Genomic DNA, 13,776 nt, shown 5'->3' with positions numbered 1-13,776 from the left:
AGAAACAGACATGGGTTAAGCAGTGGAGATTGTGTGTGTGTGTGTGTGTGTGTGTCTTACCTGAGTCGGTTTGTTAATTTTACTTTTCTCTGCCGTACAACATGGTTCAGGACAGAAGAAGGAAGAACAAAGGCTATTGTAACCTTAGCCTTCAGATGGTAGACAAGATAATGACATGGCCCTTTTATGGACCGTACACACAAGGATAGTGTGCGCATGGTCACACCAGTACACACACCAGTACACACCCATATCCCACTGTTATTAGACTCTGGATCAGGCAGGAAAATTATTTAACCCTTTCATGCATAGTGGTCACTCCAGTGGACAGTTATTCTACAGCTGTTCTCTTGTATATTCATGGATTTTGTTGTTTCAGTTCCATATTCAGCCGAAACAGTGGACACTTATGCACCATCCCATACACTGACATTCATACCATTACAGTAACTTTGCTGTTCTTGATTAACGTGATCTGCAGTAATATGTTTGAGTGTAAGTCAATTGTTAATTGTTAGACTGTAATTAACAGTTTTTTTCAAAAACAATTTTTTTTTTGCATATTACCTCCATGAACTAGGAAGAGTATTACTGTTATTTATTATTTAAGGAGAAGGGGTTGGGATTTTATAAGTTATGCTTCTTCTCACTCCTTTTCGAATATGTATTATGTGTCTTATGTTTAACCCTTTCATGCATGAATTATGAGAACCTTAATCAAGATTTTTTTTTCCAGAGTGTTTTTATTCCTCTTTAGGCATGAAAAAAAAAAACAACAACAATGTGATGGATTTTTTATGAATCTACTTAATCAAGGAGCTACAAAAATGTCCACTCAGCTGGACACCATGCATTTAATTTTAGAAGCAAAGAAACATGCATTTACTGATATACTGCGTGAAAACTATGAAATAAAAACATTTTTAATGCTGCTAATCTGATGTTTTCTCATATGTTAATATACGTGCATGGAGATAATATGCAAAAAAAACAAACAACTTTTTGTTAAGAAAAAAAAAAACCCAAAACTGTTTATTACAGTCTAGTAACAATTAACAATTTTTTACACTCAAACATGTTACTGCAGATCAAGTTTATCTAGAACAGTAAAGTTACCGCAATGGTATGAATTGCAGCTTATGGGATGATGCACAAAACAACAAATCCATAAATATACAAGAAAATACCTTTGATTAGCTGTCCACTGCAAGGTTATAATAGTTTTGGATTTTTAATTATAGTTTAGTTTTATTTAGTTTTGACTTTTTTTTTCTAATTCAGTTAGTTTTAATTAGCTTTTAGAGCAGGTTTGCTAGTTTTTATTATTGTTTTTTTCTGAATGCTTAGTTTTAGTTTAGTTTAGTTTTAGCATTAGTTTTAGTTATTTCATATATTTTATCTTCCTCACCATCCTATTCAAAGAAATTAGTGAGGCGCGAATCAGCGGGTTACTCTGGACACTTTATTTGGGGGTCAGGTTAGGGCGGCTCATTGACTGACCAGAGACACAAACACATGTAGATTATGATGTATAAATTCCCTATAGCAGGTTGGGTGTGTGTGTGTGTGATCCATACACAATGTAATTCATGTGAAAACAATGCGAAGATGTGCAAAGCATGAGAGGAGATGCACAAAGCACCCAGCAGTAAACCAGACAGAAACATATATAAACCAGCTAACCAGCAGTTAAAGCAGATAGAAACAGATATAAACCAGCTAACCAGCAGTTAAAGCAGATAGAAACAAATATAAACCAGTTAACCAGCAGTTAAAGCAGACAGAAACAAATATAAACCAGTTAACCAGCAGTTAAAGCAGACAGAAACAAATATAAACCAGTTAACCAGCAGTTAAACCAGATAGAAACATACATAACCCAGCTAACCAGCAGTTAAACCGCATAGAAACATATATAAACATGTATAACCCAGTTCCTCATCAGTAAACCACACCTTAGCAGATCTCTCATCTCTTAATCATCTCCAGTTTCATTATTAGCCAACTTTGCTTCATTTCAGTTCAGCTAGCTGTAGCTAGTATCAAACTACATCAAACATTTTTTAACATTCTAACAGGTTCCATACCTCTGTAATTGGATTAGTTTTCATCCTCCTCTTTTCTCCTCTTCTAAACTGTGCAGTTAAGGGCTTGGAAGGCCTTTTCATGGTGATAAACTCTCCAGTTTTAACCTGGATGCTAGTTCAACACTGACTCTGTCCTTTAGCTCCACTCTGTCTCTGTCACTCATGCGCACACACAGTGCGCCCCCCCAAAAAACACGACCCCACTCATCACTAAAGTAAATCCCAGACAGGACTGTGCTGCTGTGTCCCAGCTTTAGTCTGTATGTTCCAGGTAGAGTGGGGACCAGAAGACGACTGGAAACCACCAGTGACCAGACATGACAGACTGTGTAGTGTCCTATGGTGTCACCAGCTCAAACTGCTGGAGTGAAATAAATCAATTTCATATCAATCCGACATTGACAAAGACGAAAACGAAGGGAATTTTAGACATAATTTTTATACGTTTTAGTTAGTTTTGTAAGCACGCAATACAGTTTCAGTTAGTTATCATTATTTTCTTTTAATTAGAGTTTTTATTTATTTCAGTTAACAAAAGTGTTTTTTCAATTTTAGTTTTCGTCATTTCGTTTGTTTTCGTTAACGAATATAACCTTGGTCCACTGTAGTGACCACTATGCATGAAAGGGTTAAGCGTTTTGTTTATTTATTTTCTTGTGTTTTGACATTCATATTCGAAATAAATACGTCAATCAATCAAATCAATCAATCACGTGAGTCCTAACTAGTATTAGAGTATGTTAAAATATGAGAAAACATCAGATTAGCAGCATTAAAAATGTTTTTTATTCATTGTTTTCATATCACTTTCTGATATTGGGTTTTAAATACATGTTTCTGTGCTTCAAGAATAAAATGCACGGTGTAGCCAAGTGGACATTTTTATAAACTCATGAAAAAAAAAACTCAATTGCATTGTTTTTTCATGCCTAATGAAGAATAAAAACACCCAAGAAAAGACCTCGACAAAGGTTCTAATAATTCATGCATGAAAGGGTTAAAAAAAAAAATATCATAGAGCAGTAAACATCACTAAATTGTTCATTTTCAGTATAAACCCATAAAGAACCAAACAGCCATCTACTGATCTAAAATGTCTTATACCTGTTAATCTATTAATCCTATCAATACATGTAAAAAATTGGTATAAAATGCATTTTGTCGTTGGGTTCTAGATGTGGTAGTTTTTATGCTGTCGGTAATTCGTGCATGCTGTACCGCATTTGTCCAGCAGTCACCGCCAAAGCGTTCTGGCCATAGCAACATGATTGTAAGGCTGTTATTAATATCTCCCAAAATATTGGTCCTATCAACTTACCGTTTTCGCTAGTCTGTTCCCTGACAAAAAATACATTCGTATGCCAAACTGCGGCAGTCAGCTCTTTCCGGATTTTGTGTGAATCCCTGGACACACATACAGACACACAGAGGCACCTTAGCTTTTATAATATAGATTGTGTCTCAGTGACGATCAGCTAATTTGTATTATATCTGCTGTGGACAGTGCTGGCAATGAAATGGAGTGAAGCACATTTTGCCTCCATCCTCTAGAGCTAGATATTAAAAAAAAAAAAAAAAAAAAGGTGAAAATCCCCGCAGTCCAGTCATGTTGAAGCTGCAGACACGTCTTCATCAACCACCTTTGCAAACGTTTGTGTGTTTAGTCTTGTATTTATGTATTTTCAGTCTGAAGCTTCAACACTTTTTCTACAAGCTGTGACTGTCTTGATATATAAAATAATCTTTTAAACAAAAATCATATGTGTCAATATCATATAATTCAAAGATCAAAAACAATATTGTCTCCTGCCATTGATTGTAAGGCAATATTTTTCTGAAATAAGGTCACAACAAAGAGGCTCCAGGCCCCTATGACCCTCCAGAGTATTAAGCAAAAATGGAAAATGAATGAATGAGTGCACATTAATCAGATGGCAAATCTGGATAGCTTTTGAACCACTGTTTGAGGTTAGTCTAAGCCAGTGGTGTAGTCTACGTGATACGCAGGTATACACCGTATACCCACTACAAAAGGTCCCAAATTTCCGTATAACCACTGAAAATGTGCAAAGATATGTATCGGCACAGTTTTGTTACATAACTTTCACTTTAACGTTCATAAATTCCACTTCTCTGTGGTACAAAGCGGACACTTTTGGACCATATGGGCTTCCGTCTAGCGTACCGTTACCTGACGTTTACGACTAAGGAAGCACTCCAACTGTACGGCGGGAACGACTGGTCTAACACTAGACAGTGAAGGATTGTGTTGAAAAAATGAAAAGAAAACAAAACTGCCTCTTCGGGGGACAGTCCAGCTGTGCTGTGGCTAATGCTAATGCTAGTATTACTGTCAGAGAGCCTGCTGACCGCAGAGGACACAACAGCTGTACCTGATGGAACAGAAGGACAGTCTGATGACCACACCGTCCTACCTGTAAGTGTAAATATATATGTTAGTATAAAAATAGTAATTGTAATAATTACAAGTGATTGGCACATTGAATTTTATCGAACACTAGCTAACTGGTGGTTTGGTTGAATTTAATGAGGTGCGGCTGCGCGGTTGGCCCTTTTGTCAACGGTCGTTATGTTCCAGGTCTCATCTACGCATGCGCATTGCGTATCTGTCAGACTCGCTTAACTACGCATGCGCATTGCATGCGTACCTGTCAGAATGATGCTCGCGCATTCCATGCATACCTGTCAGAATAGCGTACTTATGGTAATCCTTTTTTCTGTCACCGGTGGGCTAGCATCGGCAAAATGTTATCGCTGGAAGAATTAATGGAATCGGCACTGGCCGAGGAGAATGAATACAGAAAAGTTGATAAGAATGAAGACTTACATAAATCCATGGTTGAACATTTGCCGGAGGATTCTACCTACAACAATCTAAACTTGTTCAGTACAGAATCCGCTATGAAGCTAACTGCTACATCACGGGACATTTCCAGGACGAGCCTGGATATGTGGCTCATTGAATTTCAAACGATTAACAATATGACCCTTCGTTTGGTTAATCGAAAGAAAGAAACAAGGGGCTACGTTCTCCAAAACTACTACAGGTAGGTATATTCTTTGTGACATCTTCTCACCTGTCTGTTGAATTATGAATCTGTTATTCATGACAATTTATCATAACTTATTGTCCTGTTCGAGTTTTTATAAGCTTTAAATTTAAATTCCTGGTATTATTATCATATATATAAAATATTCACAACTTTTTACTTTCATATTCAGAGGTGATAAGAAAATCACAATAGTTATAAACACACACAAAAAATTTATTTTCCATGTGATTTCCCTTTATGGTATTTCTATTGTATTCCATTTACTTACACTTTAATTCATAGGGTCCTATGTCAGAGAATGTGCTGGTTTGTGGAAAAATGAAAATATCTAAATAAAAAATTAAAAAAAAAATTAAAAAAAATAAATTAAGTCAAATACCTTACTCAGCATCATTATTATCACAGAATAAAATTATTTAACAATAAGGACCTACCACAACCCTAGGGAAGATAAAGTGGGTTCAGATGATGAATGAATGAATGAATAAGGGTCCTAGAAAATGTTTGCATATTTTACGCAATTGTTATGTTTTTCTAACAGATGTCAACACAATACACAAAACTGGAGCCCAAGCAAGGACCCTCAAAAAAAGCTTACAGCAAATCCATCAGCAAGGGTGAAGAACACAAACTGCCCATTTAAGATGAACATCAAAATAGACACTGAAGAAACTTGTCACATAGACGTGACATTTCATCATAATCACTCAACAAGTAATCTTGAAGCTACCAACTTCAATGAAATATCAGAAGAGAGCTATGAGAGGGTAAAAACTCTGTTTCTGCAAGGATGCACCCCAGCAATAGCTAGGCAGAAGTTTCTGTCAGAACTTAGAAAAGGTTGTAAGGATGACCTGGATTTCCACTTGAAGAAAGCAAACCGCGCAATCACTCCCAGAAGGAGGGATTTTAAATATATGTACACTCAGTACACTAAGGAAAGATATGGTGGTCAACATGCAGAAATGTATGACAAGCTGATTGAAATGTTGGACCAATACATTGAGGTGTCTCCAGGAGCCTGTGTTGATTATCAGTTGTATGGAGGTGAAACGAGACCTCTGATTATCACACTTGTGACTCCACTGATGAAACGGGTTGGAGAGGAGGTAACACAAAGTGGTGAACTACTGTTTGTTGATAGTACATCTAACACGGAAGAGCATAACTTAAAGGTATTTTTTCTGTGCACACATAGCGTTGCTGGTGCACTTCCCCTTGGTGTTCTCATTACCAGTGATGAAAAAGAAGATACACTGAAACAAGGATTTATTATGCTGAAACAATGCCTCCCTGAAAAAGGTTTCCATGGCAGGGGAAGGGAGACAGGTCCACAGTTAATCCTCACTGACAACTGCAAAGAAGAAAGGGCAGCACTGGAATATGTGTGGCCATCAGCAAAGCTCTTGCTGTGCACCTTCCACATTTTACAACAGACATGGAGATGGATCATGGACAGAAGTCACAGGATCAGTGACTGTGGCAAACCATACATATTAATGCTGTTCAAGAAGGCTTTATATAGCACTACTGAAGCTTCATTTGCTGTGAAGTACCGTGACCTTCTTCAGGATGACATTGTGGGGAAGTATGAAAATGCTGTTACCTATTTTGAAGGACTGTATAAAGACCGAGCTGACTTCGCCCTTTGCTTCAGGTCAGACATCTTTATTAGAGGCAATCAGACCAACAATTTTGTTGAGGCACAGTTTTTGGTTTTGAAGGACACAGTTCTCAACAGAATAAAGGAATACAATGTCGTGTCTCTTTTGGAAAAACTAACTGTGGATATGGAACAGCACTATAAAGAAAAACTGCTGTCTGTCTCAGATGGAAGCTACGACTGCAATCTGAGGCACCGATTCAGTGGAAAAGGAAGATGTAAGAATGACAGGCTTGGATTCAGGACCCCCACAGAAGAAGAGCAGACACAACTGATGTGTTCTCTGAAGCAATTCCCTAATGAAGTGTTTGAAGTTGACAGCCTGACAGAACCAGGGAAAAGGTGAGGCATGTTGTCATCATTTCCAACACACAGCCTGTGGATATCATTTCTAAACACTGCCTCTCCTCTCTCTCTTTGTGTGTGTGGATCATTACATTATCTCTGTCCCTCTTTCTCTCCCTATCATCATTACACTGTTTGAAAGTAAAAGGCTGCTTTAAAGGGTTTAAGATTAATTATAATAGTGACTTATGAAGTTTCAGTGTCATGCATAAAATTAGTACACATTTTGTACTTAGCACCTTTGTTTAAATTTTATAAACCAAATAATTTTGCTTTTGTACATTTGTTGTAAGAAAGGTGAATGAAACTATAATTAAGGGATTTGTTCTGTTTCAGGTATACAGTTGACATGGCTTTAGGATGTTGCAGCTGTGATCATGGAAAGGATGGATCACCATGCAAACATCAATATGTTCTATGGGCCAGCAACATATCAAACAATATGAACTTCATTCCTGTCTCCTCACCATTGCTTCGACAGAGACTGGCTTATATAGCTCTGGGAAAAACTCTACCCCTTCAGCACTATACGACACCAAGGAACAGCATCAGTTCATCTGAATCTCAACCTAACAATGTTGAGAATCTCCTTCCAGTAAGAGAAGAACCAGTGTCAGTGGAACCTATGGTTGCTGAGAGATCTGGAGATGAGGCCTGTGTTGCAGATTCACATGTCTGCTCTGGTGATCAGTTAGTGCAGGATGCCATTGCAGCCATGGGGGAAGCAAGTCATTTAATTGTTCAGAAACTTCAGAACACTCAAGATTCCAAATTGGCTGAAGGAGTTTTGAAGTTCAGTACAAGGCTGAAAACACTTTGTCAAAATATGCCAGGGAATTTAATAACAGCATTGTTCACATTTGGTGCAAGTGAAATACATCGAAGTAAAAATGGGAAAAAAATTAAAGTCCAGCCAAATCGCAAAAGAAAGTCCAGTAATGGCAGCAGACAAGCTGTAGCTAAAGGTAAAATTGCAGTGTTAGAAAGACCAACCAAATTAGCAAAGAGAAGTCACAGGCTATCAAAAGTTGTCCAGAACAATTGGAGAATTGCTAAAAAATCAGGTGCTCATGTAATGGGCAAAAAGACAAAACAACCTGTCAAGAAAGCATGCAACACAGTTGATGAGAATAAAAGACAGGAGAATTAATAACTGTATTAGGTTAACCCTTTATCAGGCAAGTAACTATTTTTGGTAACTTCCAAATACATGACAAGACAGTGACAGTAACAGTTACAGTGAGTCAACAATCTGAGGTCCAGTGTGATCTCCAGGGTCTGTAAGGTCCACCGCTGCATGATCAGTGAGTGGACCAGCTTTGTTCGGTACCAAGAAATAATGCTACTAATGTGTGGAATGAGGTTCAAAGGGATTGTGTTAATGTTGACAGGTGTCTGGATCAGCACTAATGTTGTTCTAATGTTCTAAAACACATGTTCCTTTCACCTTACATGTGTTTTTCATGTATTTTTTTATACATACTTTTTGGTTTTTGGTTTTCTTTTTTGCCTCTTATGGGTAAGGAACTGTAGTTGTAACTTGTAATGTACTGGTAACTTCACTGACCTTAATTTCCTACATAACAAAAAACATTGTGAAAAATTTCACAAAAGTAATAATCATCTATGAGCAATAACATGTTAACATTTAGTTTATTTCTCCCTCAGGTGGATCTGGCTGTGCTTTACGAGGTTTTGTTTGCAAATGAAGTTCTTGTTGCACACTTCACATTGAAACTTTCCTTCATGTATTTTGTTGGTATGCTTTTTCAGTTCCATGAAATGTTTGAAGGATTTGCCACAGACATCACATGTTACTTCCTTACACCCCTTCATGTGGTAGCGGTAATCCTTATCCCTGGAGAAGGACTTGCTGCAGTTGGAACACTTTTTTCTATCATTCTCAATGCCCATGTCAGCATCCTCCCTCCTCCTCTGAGCTTCTCCTCTCCAATCCAAAGTAAGAAAAATAGGAAACAACTCTCTAGGTTGGTTGAGATGGAGTGAAAAATATTATTATTTTTGTTGAAATACTGACATGTATGTAGAAATACTTGTATTAAATATTTGTGTGATCACACAATATTATTTTTTGTTGTGTCACGTATTGTATTACCTTTCTTCTCTCCCCCAGCTGCTTCCACATTCTCGCTGCCACAGTAGAGGTCTTTCCAATATTTGGCTTTCCTTCCTTGTTGCGAAGCTTTTCCACAATTGTGGGCTAAAAGGAAAGTCCATGATTGTATGAGAAACTATTGTACAGATAAAGTGAAACCTCTATAATGCAGGCACACTTGTGACTTTGCCAAACTGTGCACTTGATGGAGATAATGGCTGCCATATACACAACTAGTTTATGATTGTTATTATCAGTAGTTACCTAACGTTAAAGCTACCTATTCCAATATCTGACATCTATTAAGTTAAAATAATCTCTGGAAATTTTTTATAATGATAGGCAAAAAAAAAAGCCATTCCCACAGCACACATAGTATTTATATATCCATGTGTAAATAACATATGGGGGGGCAAAATAATCTACAGAAAGCTTAAGTGAACAGCTTACTTAAATACAGTCTTTGCTTAGTAATCACGTTTTTGCCAACAGTCCATTAGCAAATGAAACTTTAAATTTATTTATTAAAAACATAGTTCTTCTATTAAAGAAACCCATGCATATTAAACATTTTGCAATACTTGTTAATCAGTGCTAAATGACCTGCTTCATCAGTCCTGTGCTGCAGAGTTACAGATGCTACTTTAATTGGGAAAGCCCAGGAAATTCCCTGATTGACATCTATTCCCCTAGGCTTGACATGCACTGATTGCTTTATATGACAGGCTATATGATCGCTGGGTTCAAAATATTTAAATTGATAAAAGTTATAATATGAAAGAATACAGTGACTGTTCACTTACCGCTACTGTTTTCATGAATATATTCCAACCTGTTTGTTTTTCAGCTTCGTATTAGCCGCCATTCTGACAGGTACGCATGCAATGCGCATGCGTAGTTAAGCGAGTCTGCCAGATACGCACTGCGCATGCGTAGATGAGACCTGGAACAGAACGACCGTTGACAAAAGGGCCAACCGCAGCGCCGCCACTGGCCAGTGGTGGAACTGCACTTCCTTACACATTTTCGATACACGTCAAATTTGGCGGGCTTTCTTCTGATTGGCTGGTTTTTGTCAGTGGGCGGTACCTACAATACGTTCACTCCAAGGTCCGCCCATACCGTCTCCAGACCTTCAGGACGTTTAAAAATGAAATACTGGAGGAGGAAGTCGCTGCTTGGTGGACTAACTAACGGAGTAAACACATACAGGTAAGGGTTTTTAATCTAATTCAGCCTCTTTTTGCTGATTGTGTGTCAAGCCATCGATGTGTGTGTTCTTTGCACATGGTAAAGTTAGATGAGAGAGCTAACGCTCATTAGCTAACGCTGCTATGGCTAAAAGCTTTGCTAACTAGAAGCACTCGGAGAGCGCAGACCTCCGCCAAGGCTGATCAGTGGGCCCCCCCACCCCCGATCACCACCAAAATTTAATCATTTCTTCCTTATCCCATTTCCAACAAACCCTGAAAATTTCATCCAAATCTGTCCATAACTTTTTGAGTTATGTTGCACACTAACGGACAGACAAACAAACAAACAAACCCTGGCAAAAACATAACCTCCTTGGCGGAGGTAATAAGAGGTCAAGGACAGCCGACAGCTCAGGTTTGGTTTTTGGATTCAATAGTTATAAACCAGTATATGTTATGGCACCATTGTTGGTTTTGTGTCCTGCAGCAAGCTATAGCTTACTCATTAATTAAGCCTAATTAACATTACGTTGTGCAGCCTTTAACTGTAAGTGTACACAGAGAGTAGACAGCAGTCTGACAGCTCAGGTTTGGCCTTATGATTGAAAAGTAACAGCACTGTATATAATATGACACCGTTGTTAGTTTTCTGTATGTGCAGCAAGCTACGGTGGTTGTTAATTAAGCCTCGTTAACGTTCCGGTGTGCATGCGGGGCAGGGGGAGAGGAGGACAGACAGCAGCAGGACAGCTCAGGTTTGGCTTTTGGGGAAAAATATGAACCACAGTAGGATATTTTATGCTGTTACGATTATGTGATGATAGGATACCACTTTAAAATGTTCATGGGCTGCTTTGTGTAACACATGAGGGGGAAACAAACCTGACCTGTACCTGGTGCATGTAGTTAACTGAGGAGGCCAGGAGCAGGTGTTCTGAGCAGTCAGCACACAGCTGAGCCTGCTTTAAATGTTGGCCTTTACACTAGTTCTTATTACTCATCAGTTCGGGACTGGCAGATTGAACAGGTAGAGGAGGATCTGAATGTCTTTCTCCTGTTGTTGGTTCACAGTTTTTTGAAGCATGCGTCTAGCTGAACTCTCTCAGTAATTAGTCTCTTGTAGTTATGTTTTTAAATAAGAATCAAACAATCAGAAATTAATCTGATGTCAAAATCACTATAGTGATAACCCCGGTTTGTGTTAATCTCACAACGTTCTTGGACCCAAAATCATAATGTGGCTCCTATCACTGTCATATCACAAAATCAAAATGCTGCTGACCTGCTTTTATTTTTATTAGTGTAATATTATTGCAGTAATAATCTATAGTGAATGAAGTAGAGTGAAAGAAGGAAAATGTGATTTAGAGACTGAGGAGGGTGATGCAGAGAATCAGTCAGATTGAACACCATTTAAAAAATTTTTATATGAAAACCATGGCTGGACTCCAGTTAAAATATTTCCCTTGCCATAGCCTTGTCAGTGTGGTTCTTTTGGAAGTTCACTGGAATTGGTTCTATAAGTGAAACTGTTTCATGTTGTGGGGGACATTGTGCACTATCAAAACATGTAACAACTAAAGCATTGGGTGGCAGAATGCAGTTCAGCCTTATGTAGTCAAGAACAGCTGCACATACAGCAACGGTCATCCTTCTCCTGTTAATGTCATGCAGACTCCAAACAGTGCATTTCTATAGTGGAAAGGTGTTTCTCCACTTAGGGAGAGACACATGCACTATACAGCCGGGAAACTTAATGGGTTCTTCAAATGTGAACCTGTTTACCTACTGTTGAACAACATTTTATCTGAAGAGTAGCAAGGGCCATATTCCTCCTGTTGCATATGACAGCAGCCAGAGCCAGTCAGCTGTCAGCAACCAGAATCAGACAAGTCCAGTGGTCAGTCTGCCCAACACAGTCAAAAAGGTAAAATAAATCCAATTTATGGCTTAACTTTGGGCAAAATATCACAACTGCAAATGTGGTGCTATGTGTGTGTGTGTGTGTGTGTGTGTGTGTGTGTGTGTGTGTGTGTGTACTGACATGAGTATGACATGGTTTGTATGGACAGTAGTATGGTTTTATATGGACATGGTTTGTGTGGACGATGGTGTGTAAGGTAGGAGGTAGAAAGTGGCCTAAAGCCTAAATAGGTTGGGAACTGCTGACTTAGAAGATAGTGGTTTTTGGAATCTATAGACTGTAGTCATGTGATCGGATAAGTGACTTAAGAACTGTTTCAGAGTGGATTTGTGTCTTACAAAAGACTTTCAGAGGCACAGCCATGATACCTTTCTTGTAATGTTACATAAGCAACATCCTATCTTCACATATTTAAGATATCCCTCTTTTTTTCTTCTTATTGCAGGGTCTTGATGAGGAAATGCATTCAACAGTTTGTGAAGCTTCAAATTCCCCATCCACAGTCAAAAATATTAATGAGGTATAGCTTCATAAGTGATAGATTTTAATCAGTATCTTGCATTGATTGTATCTTGTAAAACTATCTAGAGATTCAAAACAAAGTTTTCCTCTGTGTCCTTGTCAACAAGAGGATGGTTTCTTTTATTAAAGCCTCAAATGTCCTTTCTGGTGGTACATTTCCAGTACCTGTCTCTTTATTGTCCCTCTCCTATTTGTTTTATCCATTACAGGTGCCGACCGACAGCAACCAGAGCCAGTCAGCTGTGAGCGACCAGAATCAGACAAGTCCAGTGGTCAGTCCACCTAACATGGTCAGAAAGGTAAATTAAATCCGATTTATGGCTTAACTGGGGCAAAATTTCACGACTGCAAACATGTGTCATTGATGCTGTGTGTGAATAGAATAGGCTTTATTATGATTACACCAGTTGTGCAATGAAATTGCAGATGGTCTCTGCCAGGGACAGTGCACATACATCAAAACAATAAGATACAGACATATCTTTAAAAAAAAAAAAAAAAACTTTAAATTATAAAAGTGTGCATTGAAAAATATATGCAAATTGGATATGTACAGTATGAAAGGCTAAGATTTTAAAAAACGCAGTAGTAGTAGTGTAAGCAATGTAAACACATGTTACAGTGACATGTCAGTACACAGTGTGTGTGCTGACATGAGTATGGCATGGTTTGTGTGGACAGTGTTATGGTTTATGTGGACATGGTTTGTGTGGACGAAGGTATAGAAGGATTCTCTCATAACATTCTTTTCAAAGCTTCAGTCAGTATATCTGAGTGTATATGTGTGTCGGACTGTGGCCTAACCAAATGTGATTTATGAAGTCCTTATGGTTTATATGGTCCTGCCACCAT

This window comes from Sphaeramia orbicularis, chromosome 13 (genome assembly GCF_902148855.1).
Source record: "Sphaeramia orbicularis chromosome 13, fSphaOr1.1, whole genome shotgun sequence".
NCBI lineage: Eukaryota > Metazoa > Chordata > Actinopteri > Kurtiformes > Apogonidae > Sphaeramia > Sphaeramia orbicularis.
Note: the sequence above shows the minus strand (reverse complement) of the source record.